A 17738-nucleotide genomic window follows, 5' to 3' on the forward strand; every position below is an offset into this window, starting at 1 on the left:
ATACACTATTTACAGTTAGACCCTTGTTAGCATGTGGGTTATTATTAATTTGACCTAAAATACGAAAAAACAAAAACAAACAAAAACAAAAAAACAACTGAAAGAACGTACTTTGTTGTATTTTCCCTTGTCTGTGTAACTCGTAGTTCTTGATCATTTAAATCTGTGATGCACCCCGCATAGGCCTACATTAAGATTTTTGATTACGGTTCTGGGAGATAAAATCATAGCCTAAGTAATGTATGTTTCCGTATCCTGGGAACGGAAAAAAAACAACTCTTATCTTATCTTTGACATGTCTAGGCCTAGTTGTGCCTACATTTGGTCACAAGGTAGTGCTATAACGCAGTGTTATGTAGGCATGTTGAAAGCAGTTTTGATTGTTTTAATTGAAGAAATCAAGCTGTGAAACCTAAAACGCTTTTTAAAATGTATTAAAATTTTTAATAAAATTGTGACGCCCAAGCCTGTCTAGGTATTTATATGGCTGTAGGATGTAGGATGGCTAACGGAGCGACTGAATTAATCTTTTATTTTCATCTGTACCCTGTAAATCACGTTCTTTTTCTCACTTACGGAAACAACACTGTACGAACCATGCTAATAGTATTGAGGGAACAGACTGGTTGAATTGATCCACAGGCCCACAGCTCCACACAGGTCCTCTGACAGGATGGTGTCAGCAGTCTTGCCTTGGTGAGTATTTACTTTAGGGTTATATTGTGTAATTTATATTATGAATGAGGACGTGCATAAATAGCCCAATACAATGTAAAATGTAGTTTATGACTAAAAAGTAGATCTATTAAAGCAGCAGTGATTATTTTGTTAAAAGAATTTTGATGATTTGTGTTCAGCAAAACAAAACAAACTATTAAGTGGTAAACATACACACCTTAGCCATTTTAGCAGACCTCAAACTAGAGAAATACTTTTACCTTTATCTCCATTAAAAAATTGTAGTTAACTAAAAAGTACAGATTGTAGATTGTATATACATATACTATATATATATGCATAGACTTTTTTATACAGTCTATGGTGAAGATAACTACTTTCAAATGTAGTAAAGTAAAAGTAAAACGTATCCACTTTACTATTTACTTTTTAAGTAAAGTACAGACACCTAAAAAATGTACTTCAGCATAGTACTTATACAGTACTTTTGTACTTTGCACCACTGGGAACATGCAGACTCTCCCAAGTTTGGTGGTTTGCTTGGTTAATCAATTAACTTTCTGCATGTATCCAGCACGAAGAAAGAGGCCTGCTGTAATAATTTTGACTACAAAGACAAGTTAGTGGTGTCTGAAGCGTCCACTCCTATTCATTGATTTTCTTCTGTATTCAGGGAGGCAAGACAGTGTCAGAGTTATGGTAAACTATTGGTACAGTGGTGTTGTATCAGAGGGCAAGTGGAGACTGGTGAGTGTGATGGTGATGAGACATGAGGCACACCCTGTACTTGTCAGAAAAACACAGCCTGAGGCCACTGTTTATGACACAGGTAAGTCAGACTCAGCCTCCCAACACTAAACTACTCACTATGAGGGAGCAGCACTTGTCTGTGCACGAGAGGATGTCTGGACCACTTCCATTTTTTATATTTATCTAATTTGGAAAAAAAAAAAAAAAAAGTTCTGAGATTCAGACTCCATGCATTAAATACATCACATAACAACACAAAATAAGGACATTACTGCATGTTTGACCATGATGAGTGTTAAGCACTGTTGTAAAAATATATAATGATAACAATTTAATAACACTCTGAAAGCGACTCCTAAACATAAATCATGAATTCACTGCGTATTAATACTAACACTAGTTAATTAATATAACATTTTTTTAAAGGACCACAACCCTGAACAGCCAGGCCCACGAGAGCCAGGCTCAGACTTGTTCATAAACTATGGGTTTTCCTGAGGTCTTTTGTTGATTCAGCCAGTGTAGGGTGCAGCTTTAGGGTGTGTCTCTGACACACAGTGTGTCAGGTGGGACGGAGTTCTTAAACAACAGCCGCCATGTGAGGCTCACTTTTACAGCCTCACTTCCGACAGTCAAACTCTGTCCTACAGAAAAGCATGATACTTCGTTGTATTCTTCTAGCAGGTAAGTGTTTTACTTTCTTTTCGGAAGGCATTGTATTTAGTTATGAAAACACAACCGTTAATGTAACCCATACGAAAAATCACTGCAGTATGTGAGGGTTTGTTTGTAGTGAAAGTAACTTTTATAAACTAGTGCAAAGAAGATGTTTCACATGGCTTTAATGTGGTATGATATGTTATTGCTTAATGTGTAATGTGTAACTTTCTCCTTTGAAGCGGTGGCTGCAATGTCCCAAGCTACGTCTAGTTGCTTAATGGGAGCTTGTTACCCCCCAAGTGGAGACCTGGTGCTGGGCAGAACTCAGCAGCTCTGGGCGTCCTCCACCTGTGGCCTCTTAGGCTCTGAGGTCTACTGCACACCTTATCAGCAGGTACAATCCGCCTCCGTGCACAGGGCTATCTGAACTCACTTACCAAGACATCACTGGGGCCCTAGTTTTCTATCACTAATTGACCTGCTTCTGGTCAGTTTCTCAAGAAAACATTGTGGTGATTCCAAGGTCCATTGTGAAAAGTGTAATTAACCTTGTCAGTTGTCTGAGTCTTCTAACACAGGGAGATGGTCTAGAAGATAGTTAAGTTTATCTATGTACTATTGATTTCTTTGAAATATAGTGCTCCTGTGATCTTGAAGACTAATGGATTTAACTGTATACTATCTGTGGCATTATTATTTATTTATTTATTAGTTTAGGGGTAATCTACATTAATAAACATTTCTATTTTCTTTTCTTTTTCTATTGTTCATCTGGTATCCCTGAACATATGTTAAAAAGTCACCCTATTGACTATAGGCTGTAATTCTTTATACTGGTATTTTTAATAATCTTATAGCTCCTCCTTGTCAGATGATTAGTGTTCCATCAGAAAGCTGGGCTGTAGTTTTGGGCTGAATACAGAGTTGAAATATGGTATATATGTTGCAGAGGCGAATGAAGTGCTGTCCTTGTGATTCACGAAACCCAGAGGGTCAGCTGGCCCACACCATCCAGGACATCGTCTCCACGGCTGGACCTGAGCGCTGGTGGCAGTCTCAGAAAGGTGGGTAATGACGTGTTCTCCAGATCCTCTATCTACACATCACAACACAATAATACATTTAAAAAACACAAGAAAAACTAATTCAACCAAAGAACTGGCAATGTTCATCTTCCAGGTGGGATCTGTGCTTTACTCTGAGAGAATACATTTATTCTTTTCCAGGTCCTGGTTGCTTTTTTAAACAATTTTAAATCAATTTTCTATTATTTCAACATAGTTTGGTGCCATAATATAAACTCAATCTAAAAATGTTGTTTAAATGGCCCATATTACATCATTTTCTAATCTATGTTATAATGTTTTCTCATCAAACATATACCTGGGGTTGTGTTTTGTTTCATTCACACATGTTTAACACACAGACTTTTCATATTTAGGTTGAGTTCTATTCCTAAACAGGAAGTACTCTGTTCCACCTTGTGATGTCATGTGGTAATACAGCAAGTGCTCCACTGTGTTTTTAAAAGTCATACACCCTCACTAGAATCATTTGGATAATTTCAGCTGTGGTCTTGTCAATCTCTTCTGAACAAAAGGTTAAAGGAGCTGTTAAGTAGAAAACTACCACTACATGACATCAGAAGGTGGAACAGAGCATTTTGAGCTTTGGAGATGTGGACAGACTAATAATCAAGGATTACGTAAACATGTGTGAATGAAACAAGACACAATTCCAGGTATGATTTAATGAGAGGTAACAACATTAAAACATGGCTTAAAGCTCACAAGAGTCCATTTTGTCTAATGTAGGATCTTTAATATCTGTTTTTGTTTGTGTTGTATTGTGTAGGAGTGAGTCCTGTCACAGTACAACTAGATCTCAAAAGCCTGTTCCAACTTGACAGTCTTGTCTTGGACTTTAAGGTAAGATGTTTTCAGAATAGTCACTAGTATTTAATTTCTACTTAATATTTTTCTGCATATTTTTGCTGAAGAAAATGTTATTGCTTGATATATCTCTGTGACTGCTGTTGTTTGCAGGGTCCTCGCCCTCAGGCTTTAGTAATCGAGAGGACTCTGGATAATGGCAGGACATGGCAGCCTTATGTCTACATGGCTACAGACTGTCCCTCTGCTTTCCCTGAAGTTCCCACCAGCACCCCAATGGACATGGATGACATATACTGTTACACACTGCCTCCTATTGGCAGTGATCTGTACAGGGATCACCAAGTATGACTTTTTTTTGCTACTTTTACTTGTAGCCAGTACTAGAGTTCACTCACTCTCAGTACCTGTCACGATAATTACTATATTGACTATTTTTTGTTGTATTACTTTAAGATTTTAGCTGCAAATTGTTAAGTAAGTAACTTCTCAGGTTAATAATTTTCATTCTGTTATTTATTTGTTGCAGCTCAGGCCTTTTAAAACTGGTTAACTAGGATTATCCTGCTTTGTGTCAGTAGCATAAAGTAGCGTCAATATTATGGTTTATTGCAGTATATTTCAGCAGCATTATATCATGGTTCACAATTTGTTATCATGACAGGCCTAGTGACTACAGATACAGAGATTATTCACAACATTTTTATTATCACCAGGTGGTACTGATAGCATGATATTACATTACATCACCCATTACTGGTTAGGGTATACGGCTATTGGTGGGTTTCAGATTATAGAAAGTGATGATGTCAAAATCTTAGATGGGGCAAGAGACATTTTCCCTTTTGATTACATTGTACCTTCTGTTGAAATATCTAAAAGGTAAATTCACCATTGTTGAACCTGATGATTTCTATTAGTGGCTTCGGGGTGTGCAAAAATATTGAAATATCAAGATATTGTGATACTAAATTTGGTGATACAGTATCGTTCTTGTGGACTGCTGTGTTTATATATCACCTAGAGGATATTTTTAGTTCTTATAGCATTTTTTTTGTGACCACATTACAGTAAAATGAAATATATTAGGGTTTAGTAGTAGTAGTCTGTACAGAACTGCCCTGAATTTCACATTGCATTCTTTCAGATTAACTTTCGGCCTTTAGAACAATACATGTACGTTCCATTTCCCAAAGGCCAGAAGATTGAAGGTAAGATTTAAGGCACTTTTCATAACTAACTAATTAACTATAACTAATTATTATATCTAACATTTGTGAGAAACTTGCTTGTATTGCTGTTGTGGGCAGAAGTCTCCGGTCTCACGGGGCTCAGGGTGAAGCTGGTCCAGTTGGGTGAGGTGCCAGAGATGCCAGGCCGTTCTCTGAGCAGGTTCTTTGCTCTGAAGGAGATGAGGGTAGTGGGACGCTGCATGTGCCACGGACATGCTAACAAATGTCTGCCAGACACTTACCCGACATACGCTAACATTGTCCAGGTATTTACATGTTTTTTAGTTTTGGTGTACTGTACATGGTTCTCTAACATTCTGAACTGCTTCTATTTTGAAGTAGGCTCTGTGCACAGCAGCATGCTACTTAGTTCACTCTCATTGCTAACAGTCACTTTTATTAAAATCGTAAAATATAAATCAAACAAACAATTCAAATTCAAATTGATTAAAATAAAGACTAGCCAGATATTTTTGTAGGTAGAATACTCCTACCTACAGAAATACTTTGCTGAAGCTGAAGTATTTGTTTTATTTGTGTACTTTATACCATCCACATCATCCACCCTCAGCTCTCTGTTCACTGCTTTCTGTTTAAATATTTATTTATTTTAGCACGACTCTGCAAAAGAAGTTAGAAGTTAAACTGAACAAGTACTAGTGTTGCTAACAGTGAGGTTGCTGAGTATTATTGTGCGAGTGTGAGTCTATTAAGCTGGAGCAAAGGTCACATGATGCTGACCGTTTGTCCAGGTTTATAATTGATATCTATAATTACTGGGCCTACCCACATGAAACATCTTCCCAGCATCTTAAAACAAAAGACGTGACTTTATTCAGTCACAAAAGGTGTGAATGATCCAGAGTTATATAGACCTGCTGTACCCAACATCTGAAATTAAATCGTCTTCTAAACTGGCTTGAATGTAGCCTGCAATCCATGAAATGACAGCCTGTAAAATGTGTGTGTGTGGTTGCCAGGTGCCTTCTCGGTGTGACTGTCAGCACAACACAGCAGGTCTGAACTGTGAGCGCTGTGCAGACCTTTACAATGACCTGCCCTGGAGAGCAGCGGAGGAGGACAACACACACGCATGCAAACGTAAGCTTCTGGAATACATATAAAAAACACAGACAACATAGAGCTTTTAGAACAGAGCTCAATGACCTTCTGGTGCATACTATAGGGACAGTTTGATTAAAATAATAATATATTCTTGTTTAATGCCATTAGTGTTCATTAGGTAATGCCAATGCCAGTTGAGTGATCATAAGTATCAAATCACAAAGTTTTATGTTTTACTTATTTTTCTCAGCAAACAACAAAATATCCTGTCTCCATTTAGTCTTACTGTAGCAGTTTGGATTTCTGTCTACTTTCAAATGTTAATGGACAAGTGTCTTCAAATTTATGGTTTTACCTAAATTTTACAATTTAAATAGCAAATCTCTCAGTAGAAGCTAGAGAGATCACATATATATTTTTTTCAAAACTGGAAACAGAACTGAATATCCTGTAACATTTTAAGTTAGGCCTATGGTTTGTCTGTGCCCACCATTTTCCTTCTGCAAAATGTACAGTAAACTATGTAAATTGCTTTATATTTTCTGTTAAATAAATCAAATCAAATATTAAAATAAAATAAATAAAAGTACAAAAAACAAGGGATTCAATGATTACATAAGCATAAAGTCTGAATAATTGTCTGAATGTCTGTACTTTGATTATTGATTATCACAATGTATTTGTGTTTTTTTGTACTTTGCGGTTGCATTTAGGTTGTGAGTGTAATAACCATGCCCAGCGCTGTCGTTTTGACTGGGCGGTGTATGAGGCGAGCGGGCGCCGCAGTGGGGGCGTGTGTATCGACTGTATGCACCACACCACCGGCCCCAAGTGTGACCAGTGTGCCCCCGGGTACCAGCCCAACCCCCTGAGCCGGATGGACCGCCCAGACGCCTGCATACGTGAGTCACAGTTACTTTTGTCTAAGATATATATTTTTTTAAATAACATCTTCAGAAAATCTAAATCTAAAAAAGTTTGCATTCTTTTTCCAGTTAATTATATAGGAATGAACTGTGACATAAATGTTGGAAATACGCACATTACTGTAAATATAAACAGCGTTAAAAATTGATATTTTATTAAATTTGTATTGCATCTTCTAAAGTATTTAAACAGCTTTATGTTACTTTTTTCGTTCACTTTACACACTTAGCAGCATGAAATTACTTCTACTAGTCTACTACTAGTAGACAGTGTTGGGAAGGTTACTTTTAAAATATATTCCCCTACAGATTACAGATTACAGACCCCAAAATGTAGTTTGTAATGTAATCCATTAAATTACTTAAAGTGAGTAACGTAATCTGAATACTTTAGATTACTTGATTTGCTGTGGAGAAGCAAAGACTAGGATATTTTCACATAAGATGTTTTGTCTGCTTAAAGACAATGAAAAGCCCAGTTTTTCCATTAACCGTATTAAAAATATTATTGATAGAAGAGGAGGAGACACGGTCCGCGCAGCATGGTTTAGTCCTGTTAAATCCTGTTTTACACCTGGTTTTAGTCCTGGTTTAGTCCTGGTTTAGACCTGGTTTAGACCTGGTTTTAGTCCTGGTTTTAGACCTGCTTTAGACCTGGTTTAGTGTCCGGCAATGAGTGAAATTTTGGAAAAAAATAAAAGAAAAGGGGGATTTAGCCCAAAATGTAAAAACAGGAAAATACCGCCATGTAATCCACTTATTTCAACAAAGTAAATGTAATGCAATTACCACTCACTGAAACAGTAACTGTAACCGAATACAGTTACTCATAATTTGTACTCTGATTATGTAACTCTGGTACATGTAATCCGTTACTTCCCAACACTGCTAGTAGACTACTTGTCTTGCCCAAAAGCACATAGACAATAAGCATAACCTAAACTGAGATCAATCGCCAGACCTTTGAGTTAGAGGGTGAATGTTGTGCAGAGAGTTATCAATTAAAAATAATTAATTATAACCTCTCACTGTGTTTTTTGCAGGCTGTGCGTGCAATGCTGCTGGGACAGTGAACGGGGCCCAGTGTGATGACTCCTCAGGCTCATGTCGGTGCAAAACCAACGTGGACGGTCCTGAATGTGATCGCTGTAAACTGGGCTTCTACAACCTGAGCCCCTCCAATCCAGAGGGCTGCACCAGTGAGTGCCCTCGTGCCATTACACTACAACTACAGTCACTTTAACATTTACCTGTCTTTGTGGATCTCTGTCATGGCCCTCACTTTTTCTTACCAATTAGATTCTCTCCAGTGAATTTTTACAATGCAAAAAACTATTACGGTATCTAGCATACATTAAAAATAGAAAATAGAAATAATCTTGATTTATACAGCTTTATACATGACCAGGATTATAAAATTGTTTTGTAACATTAGAAAGCTCAAAGACACTTCACAAAACAATAACAAAATAATTTCTTAAAAAAAGAGAGAAAAAATCTTAATGGTAAATAATTCTGAGAATGAGCTTGATTTAGAAAGAAATGTATGTACTTATATGTACTTATATATATGTATTTTTAGCAGTGTATGCCCTTTATAGTTTAATAGTGTATAGTGTAAATGGAGAGTTTCTCTGCTATTTTAACCTGTTGACTCTAACTCCACCCTTGTCTTTGGTTGTGTGCAGAGTGCTCCTGCTTCCCCTCAGGCTCAGTGTCACAGAACTGTGATGCAGTGACCGGTCAGTGCCCCTGCAGGCCTAACTCCGCTGGGCTGAAGTGTGACACCTGCTCCCCGGGCTTCTGGAGGCCTGCAGGGTCTGAACGCTGTGTGCCCTGTGCATGTGACCCCACTGCTGCTCTGAGCAACGTCTGTGATCAGGTATGGCTGCTCCTAGTGGACAGGTTTTGTATTACTAATCCCAGTTTTTTGTTTTATTAGGGTGAGCGGTATTAACAAAAATGAATAACTCAGTATTGTTTTGGCTAAGGTTAATGGTGATATGTGAACAATATTTTAGCAATCTGTCCAAATTGTAAAACATCAAATAGTAGGTGGTTGGACTGTAAACAGTGCATAAATATCACATTATACCAACAAATCAAGTTTATTTATTTAGATAATTAATATTATGATAATAATGTTATAAATAGTGTCTTCAATATTCATATTTTGCGCATTACAAAACAATACTTTCTATATTAGAATGTTTTTGATATATGTGTTCCACCATAATGTTTCCTTCCATCTTAATATGTAATAGAACATATATACAACATAATTATTACAATATACTGTGTAAATGTCTATAACTTTTTAAAACTTGTGTTGACTCCTGTGTTCTCTCTGCTGTAAACAGCAGACCGGCCAGTGTCAGTGCAGATCAGGCTTTGGAGGCAGAACATGTGCTGAGTGTGCCAACCATATGTTTGGAAATCCTTACAGAGGCTGCAAACGTGAGTAAAGTAATAGATCAAATTGTAGTACTAATTTGAAATGCTTTGGACTACTTGGACCATGATCCTTTGCTCAGTTTTATCACTACAAACATGCATAGATTATAATTTCAATAATGGTTTTTTATCTGGAAAAGAATACACATTTTTTAGACTCCCTGATTAAAGCTCAATTGAACAATATATTTTTAATAGTTTGAATATATAGTTTCATCATTTGTGTTATAATATTGTATGAGTATAATAATGTATTGACTTATTGTATGGTAATACCTTATTATTTTCTGTGTAGCATGTGACTGTGACAGAGAGGGCACCTTCCCAGAGGGCTGTAATAAACAGACAGGTGCGTGCTTGTGTCGGCCTGGAGTGACAGGTGCACGCTGTGACACCTGTCGCCGGGACCGCTGTGACTCCTTCCCCCAGTGTCAGACGTGCCCCTCCTGCTTCTTCACACTTGACGCCCAAAGACAGAACATCAGCCTGGCTCTGCAAAATCTAAGGCCCTCCGGGATCCCTGGACCATCCCCGGACTTTGGCCCCCGCATCCAAGCTCTCGAGTCCAGCCTGAACAACATCAAAAACTCCATCTCACTCCCACCAGCTGTTGCTATAAAGGTCGATAAGGCCCAGGTCACGATGGGTCAACTTCAGTAAGACATTATTACTACTATATATTATTATTATTATTATTATTATTATTATTATATCATTTGTTTTGGTTTCTTTGATAAAAACTTAGACTTAGATAAACTTTATTGAACCACCAGGGAAATTATTTGGTCACAGTAGCTCACATGTCACAATATAATATACTATAATAACAAAGAGCAAAGATATAAAGAGGACTGGGAAGAAGAAAGGAACTGATTTGGAAAGGATTTGTTTTATTTATTTACATATTTTGAAACATTTGGACATAAATCAGCCTGAGTTAGCCGAATGGAGCTAGTTTGCATCTGTGTAAACAATGCACCCTAAAGTAAGTAAAGTACAAGTACAAGTAAACAAATTTACTGTTTTTTGTTTTGTTTTGTTTTACATTTGTTGTTGTCATTCGAGGTAAACATTTATCAGAGTATCTAGTAGTAGAAAATAATAAGTCTGAATCCTCTTTGAAACATTTAAAAGTATGTAAATGTGTGTCTTGTTACAGATCAGAGATGGACAGAGTTAAAAATAACTTATTGCCCTTGGAGAAAACAAGATCTGGAACCAGAGCTGGATAAACTGCAGGATCTACTCAACTCCTTAAATTTGGAATACAAGACCAAAAGTGACAACCTGATTAACACAACCAGTCCAACTGACACAGGTACAATTTACATTATTTCAAACTTATAGGTGACAGATGTTTCAGCAGATATTATCATACTTATTGTAAGGAACAGTTGTGGAACAGTAAAAAAAAAATAAACACATTTACTCTTTTCAAAGAAGTGTTCATCTGTCATATCTAAGTTCGCATAAATCATATATTAGAGGTGCATTGTGTGACTTTTCTGGTGCAGGGTCCGTCACCTGCTTTTCTCCATGGAGATGTTATTGCTTTGTCTTGCTTCACAGTATGGCATTAAACCTTTCTATCATCATGGAGTCCAATACAGACAAGGTTATTAGGTATTTCTGAACAATAAAAACACCTGTAATTGAATAAATGTAAGGTAGATTAGCTTAATGTCATATTGTGGAACATTCCAAGCAGAACAATGACATATCCATAAAAACAAGAAGGTGGACCCCCAACCGAAAAGTTACATAGTGCACCTTTACTCTAAATACAGAATACAATGAACATTATGCTTATTGCAGTGTACAATTGTATCCTTTCAGTGCATCAAAAATATGTACAAATTGCCCTAAGCACTATATAGCAGCATTAAAAACTATAAACCAATACAATTCTAAACTAATCCACTCAACTTTCATTTCTCTGATATAATATGTAGAATGTTTAAAAAATATGAACATAAAATAAGTAATTTCATTTCTATTTTTATTAGCTTTGGCAATAAAATAAGTTGTTTTGTAAAGAAACTCATGAACTTTGCTAATATTTTTTCCCTAGGGCCTTTCTCTGCCATCAAGAATGCCTATAACGAATCTACAGATGCGGCCCGAAATGTGAATTCATCTAAGAAAGTGATCCAGCAGGCCTCGGACATTAGAGAACAGATAGAAGACAAGCTCGATGAAGTGCTGCCCGTCAACACCAGGGACCTGAGCCAACTGAACAACAGCTTAGCCTCAAACCCTGATCTCAGTCCTCTGACCAAAATGGTACCCAGCAAAATGTCTTACTTATTTTTCTTGAAAGGTCTTGTATTACGCAAAATTGACTCTTATGCGCTTTAAGCCATGTTATAATGCTGTTACCTCATCAAAAATATGTTGTTTTCTCATCACAAACATACCTGGAGTTGTGTTTTGTTTCATTCAGACATGAGCGATACTTTATATGTCTACATCTTCAAAGTTCAAAATTCTCTGTTCCATCTTGTGATGTCATGAAGCAGGAATTTTCAAGTGAAGCTATATTTTTTTTTTACCTTTTACCTTTCTTTACCTTTACCTTTCAGTAGAGATTTACAATTCCAGGGCTGAAATTATCCAAATTATTCTAGTGAAGGTGAATGGAATTTAAAAGCACAGTGGAGCACTTCCTGTATTACCGCATGACATCACAAGGTGTTTTCCATTGGAGAGAAGAACTCAGCCTAAATATACAGGATGTGTGTGTAAAACATGTGTGAATGACACAAAACACAACTCCAGGTATGTTTGTGATGAGAAAACAACATATAACAGAGATCAGAAAAAAGTGACATATTGTGGCAAATTTACTTTTATGAGTTGTTCACGACATTCCCTCATCATTAGCTTATTCAGATTTATATTTCAATTGATTCATGCATGCTTGTGTAATCGTATATTGTCCTGCATTCAAGCCTTGAGTGCTCCAAAAATGTTCAGTTTTCACCTATCCCTTATGTCCACACACAATTTACTTGCTTGTAATCCTTCAAAAGAATCCAGACTCTGGGTCATTTACATTCAGTTTAAAAATGTCATGTAGCCATTTTTCCACAATGTAAATGAAAATGAACATCTGCTGTTTTCTACCAAGAAATTTCACAATGATGTTCTGCACTTTTGAACAGAAAGTGACTGAACCTGTTTATGTCATTAAGCAGTTTTAGAACAATATTCCTGTTTACATAGTTTAATAGTAAATACTCAGACATATGTCTTGTTTTTCAATAATATTATTTTACTGTTTTCTGGTGTTAACATTGTCTCTACATTGTCAGGTGTGTGGTAAAGTTCTGTCAGAACCGTGCACGCCTCTGCAGTGTGTGGAGGAGGAGCTGTGTCCCCCTGACGAAGTGCCCCCCTGTGAGCCGGGCAAACCCTGTGAGGGCGCACTGGGTCTGGGGAATAAGGCCACTGATGATGCCCAAGAAGTAACAGACAAACTGGACGTGCTCTCTAAAAAGATATCAGACACAGCCAAGAAGGTACAGAACACAGATCTCACTGGTCTAGTAACATCTGTCACAATAATTACTGTATAGACTTATTGTTCATTCAATAATTTACTTAATGACTTTTAGGGGTCAATATTTATCATACCTTTTTTGGCCCAAATAGTAATTACATTAATAATTCATATACATACCCACACAGTCTTACACATTTGTACATTGTGTTTATTTGTACTGTATAGTTAATTTCAGCTCATGTTTCATTATTGGTCTTCAGTATTAACATTTATGATGATATTTTATAACAACAAACAAATCGTACTTCAAAAATTGTTATTGTGACAGACCGACTGCCAACAGCACTGCTCCAGGTTTCACCAGCTTTGTTTTATTCTGTAGCTTCAGAAAACACAAGAGAGCACCAACCAGGTGAGACAGTCTGCAGAGGAACTCACCAACAGAATAAAAGAGGCCAGAGATGCACTGGAAGAGGACTTAAAGAAGAGCCGTGATGTGGTGAAGGAGCTAAAGGACTTCCTGTCAGGTACAGCTTCTCCAATACAGTGTAAATCCACCACCCATTACCTTCTCAATGCTTGCATAGTTACCATGGAGCACAAAGCTTTTAGTAGTACTACTCCCTGACTCTGCAATTCCTTCCCACGTAACATTCAAAGTTGTCAATCCATAACACAATCCAAAACGTAACCAGACATACCTTTTTCATCCCCTCTTCTCAAATGTCTCATCTTCTTTTAACATTTTTATCATTGCACTAAAGCTACCATCTGTAAGCTTTTGTCAGCAGTAGATGGATGATGTGAGGACCTGTTCCCATCTCCATCTGGTCTTTTTCTTTTAGGCCAAAGCTGACACACTGTCAAACTGCAGTAATGTAGACAGCATCTAGTGGTGGATGGTCACTTTTTATAATGACTTTTACTGTGTTTTTCAAACTGTTTGATGGCATATTGCATTTTAATTTGCTGTGGGGACCTTGAAAAAAATATTACCTTCATTATTATTAAAGGTTCTGTATTACACTAAATTGACTTTCCTGCCTTATCACAAACACACCTGGAGTGGTGCTTTGTTTCATTCACATAAGTCTGAGCAATTCTTTTTTTTTCTTTTTATTAGTCTGTCTACATCTCACACAAGTTAACAATTTCATTTTAGCTTAAAAACACAGTGGAGCACTTCCTGTATTACCACATGACATCACAAGGTGGAACAAAGTGTTTTCAGTGTGAGAGAAGAACTCAGCCTAAATCTATAGGGTTTGTATGTTAAACATTTGAATGAAACAAAACACAACTCCAGGTATGTCTTTGATGAGGAAAAAACATTATAAAATAATAATTCAGAAAAATATAATTCAGAAAAAAACGTAAAATGGTTCCTTTAAATGCACAACAAATACATGTGTCTGCTGTCTATCTAATTTCCCAACTCGTCCCAGATCCCGCCTCCAACCTGACTCACATTCAGGAGGTGAGTGACTGGGTGCTCAAGGCCAAACTCCCGGTGAGCCTCAAAGATTTAAAGACAAAGCTGGATGAACTCAAGAGCCTGGCCAGCAGTCTTCCGGACAGCACTGCAGTTCTCAACCAAGCCCAGCCCCAGCTGGAGGCAGCAAAGAAACTGCTCCAAGAGGCACAGGATGCTCGGTATGTCCTGTTTTAGAAAGTCAGTGTTGTGAAGAATACTTCGAAAATGTGTTTAATTACATAAAACTGAGTACATGCATTAAAATGTTATATGGTCCAAGTGCTGTATTTGGATTTGATACTTTGCAGCTGATCTCATCAACATTCTCTGACGTGTGTGATGGTAACTGTAGGCACTGCTGTGTCTGAAGCTCTGTTAGGATTTTAATCTCACCTTTTTTGTTGAAAATCAAACACGTAAACAGGACCTCGAATGCTCGTATTGATCACAGGCTGCTGAAAATGAGTTTTCAGGTGATCTTAAATCTTTGTTTGTGTAGTGTAACTGCTGTCACTGTAGTAGTATTACAATACATTCACATTGAGTTACATTATTTTATATTTAAAATACGAAAGTAACTCCCTTAAATGAAAGATAACTGTATCAGAATACAGTTACTCTGGATTAGTATTCTGATAGGCCCCGGGAAGACCCAGGACACGCTGGAGGGACTATGTCTCTCGGCTGGCCTGGGAATGCCTCGGGGTCCCCCGGAGGAGCTGGAGGACGTGTCTGGGGTGAAGGAAGTCTGGGAGTCCCTGCTTAGCTGCTGCCCCCGCGACCCGGCCTGGATAAGCAGACGAAAATGGATGGATGGATGGATGGATAGTATTCTGAATACATATTTTTGGAACATGTATTAAGTTACTTCCCACTACTGTAAATAGTATTGTTTCATGCAGATGAATATGCTGTTTCCTCCTATATGCTGTTTCCTCCTATATAATCTGTTTTTTTGTTGTTGTTTTTTTTTTTGCTTTTCTCCATGGAGATGTTATTGCTTTGTCTGGAATATTTCACAGTATAGACTAGACCAAATCAGACCAAGTTGCAGGTCAGACAGATTTGTGGAGAGGTAACCCCACTCACAGTCAGAATGCCTGTTTTCCTAGATATTTTTGAGGTATAAAACTGCCTCCAATTTAATGAATGTAAGTAAATGTAGAGCTGTTAAATAACATATTGTGGAACATTCCAGGCAGAGCAATGACATCCATAAAATCAAGCAGGTGATGGACTCTTAACACAGTTACACAGTGCACCTTTAATGTATGAATCATTATCTGTGTTATGGAGTAGGACCATGAATGTGAGTGCTGAACATTTGTTTCTTTGTGGACAGGGACACAGCCAAAGGAGTGAAGGCAGATGTGGATGGCCTGGTGGATGGGATGAGACACATGGAAGAATCTCTGTCAGACCTGGAAGATAAGCTCCAGGATAGCCTGGATCTCATAGACAACCTCACCAACAACATCACCAAGGTCAGTCTACCTTTCGCTACAAGGATCAGAGCAAATGTGGATTTATTGCTGATTTTCTTTTTATATTGTAATGTCCTTCTTGTACTGCTTAGGTAAAGGGGCAGCTGACACCAGCAGAGAAGGCTTTGGATGATGCCTCTGTATTACTAAAACCATTAAAACCCAACCTTGATGAGCTCAAAAACCTGCTAGATGAAGTAAGACAGAACACACTGGATACTCAGGACAAGGCAGATCAAGCAGAGGAGAAGGCAAATACTACAGCTGAGGTGAGGTGGCAAATTAGAGGCATTCACATTATGGACAGCAGTACACTTACTAGTATATTCTTACTAACATAAGGTGTTAACTGTCCTCTGTTAGACCAAAATCTTAAAGGTACTGTGTTTTTGCAAAATGGACTATTGTGAGCTTGTTGGACTGTTTTTACCACATCAAAAACATACCTGGAGTTGTGTTTCTTTTATTCACACATGTTTGAGTAATCCTTTATTATTAGTTTGTCCTACATCTCCAAAGCTCAAAATGCAATGTTTCCACTTTGTGATGTCATGAAGTGGTAGTTTTCAAGTTTCCAACACAGTGGAGCACTTACTTTATTACCACATGACATCACACAAAGTGGAGCAAAGGGTTTTCCATTTGAGAGAAGAACCAAGACTAAATATGCAGGATTTGTGGATTAAACATGTGAATGAAACAAAACACAACTCCAGGTATGGTTTTGATGAGGAAACAACATTATAACATAGATCAGAGTCCTCTATTAGATAAAAAATATTTTTTTGTCATAATCACTGCGTGAACAGCAACAATGTAGTAGATAAATATAAATGTGTATGACTTAGCTATTGTATGCTGTATCTCTGCTAACTGTCTTGTTTTTTCTAATAGGACATGAAGACCTTGGAGAAAGAGCTGGAGACTCTTAAAGCCAAAGCAGCTGCCAGTGCACCTGGTGGTGATGCAGCCGATTTAGGGCCACGCCTGACGAAACTTCAACAAGACGCCGTGGCTCTGGCCAACACCACCGACCACATGTTCAAAGCACTGGACGGTAAGTTTGTATCTTTAATTATAAATGTCCTTGGGGGGGTGAAGCTAACTGTAGGCACTGCTCTGTTAAAAGCTCTGTTACTCAACTTAGACTTAATCTGAGCTTTATTTTACAATTCACCATCATCTGACCAGAAAGTGTTGATTTGTTTGGAACTACAACAGGTGAGATAATTTGTGTAGTTAAATGTCTCACATGTAAATAAAATATACAGTCACAATATCGCTTCCCATGAACGCTCGTATTAATCACAGGCTCCTTGATGTCAATGCAATGTATCAATAAGATTTTTAGGATATTTCCAAGCAATGAACCAAGTGGCTCATACACTGCCATAAATTACCAGAAGATTTGGATGGTAAGCTTAATGTTTTTTTGTCTTTCGCAGGTAAAGCAGATTCCATCAGACAGCTCCAAGACAGAAATCATTGCGAAGTCTAGCATGCTGGAGGGCCGATACCAAACTCGGTGACCTTCTTGCTCAACTGCGAAAGACCCCTCGAGCTCCACATTTGCCAAGCCTGAGGATCCTAAACTTAATGAATTTCCTTCGGGATAAAT

General features: G+C 37.6%; 1 pseudogene; it reads left to right on the forward strand.

Moving 5' to 3' along the window:
• Positions 1–1937: 1937 nt before the first annotated feature.
• On the forward strand, positions 1938–17702 carry LOC110165758 (laminin subunit beta-3-like; annotated as a pseudogene).
• The last annotated feature ends 36 nt before the right edge of the window (positions 17703–17738 follow it).

This window comes from Boleophthalmus pectinirostris, unplaced genomic scaffold (assembly GCF_026225935.1).
Source record: "Boleophthalmus pectinirostris isolate CB_2022bp ecotype Guang Dong unplaced genomic scaffold, ASM2622593v1 HiC_scaffold_3, whole genome shotgun sequence".
Classification (NCBI taxonomy): domain Eukaryota; kingdom Metazoa; phylum Chordata; class Actinopteri; order Gobiiformes; family Gobiidae; genus Boleophthalmus; species Boleophthalmus pectinirostris.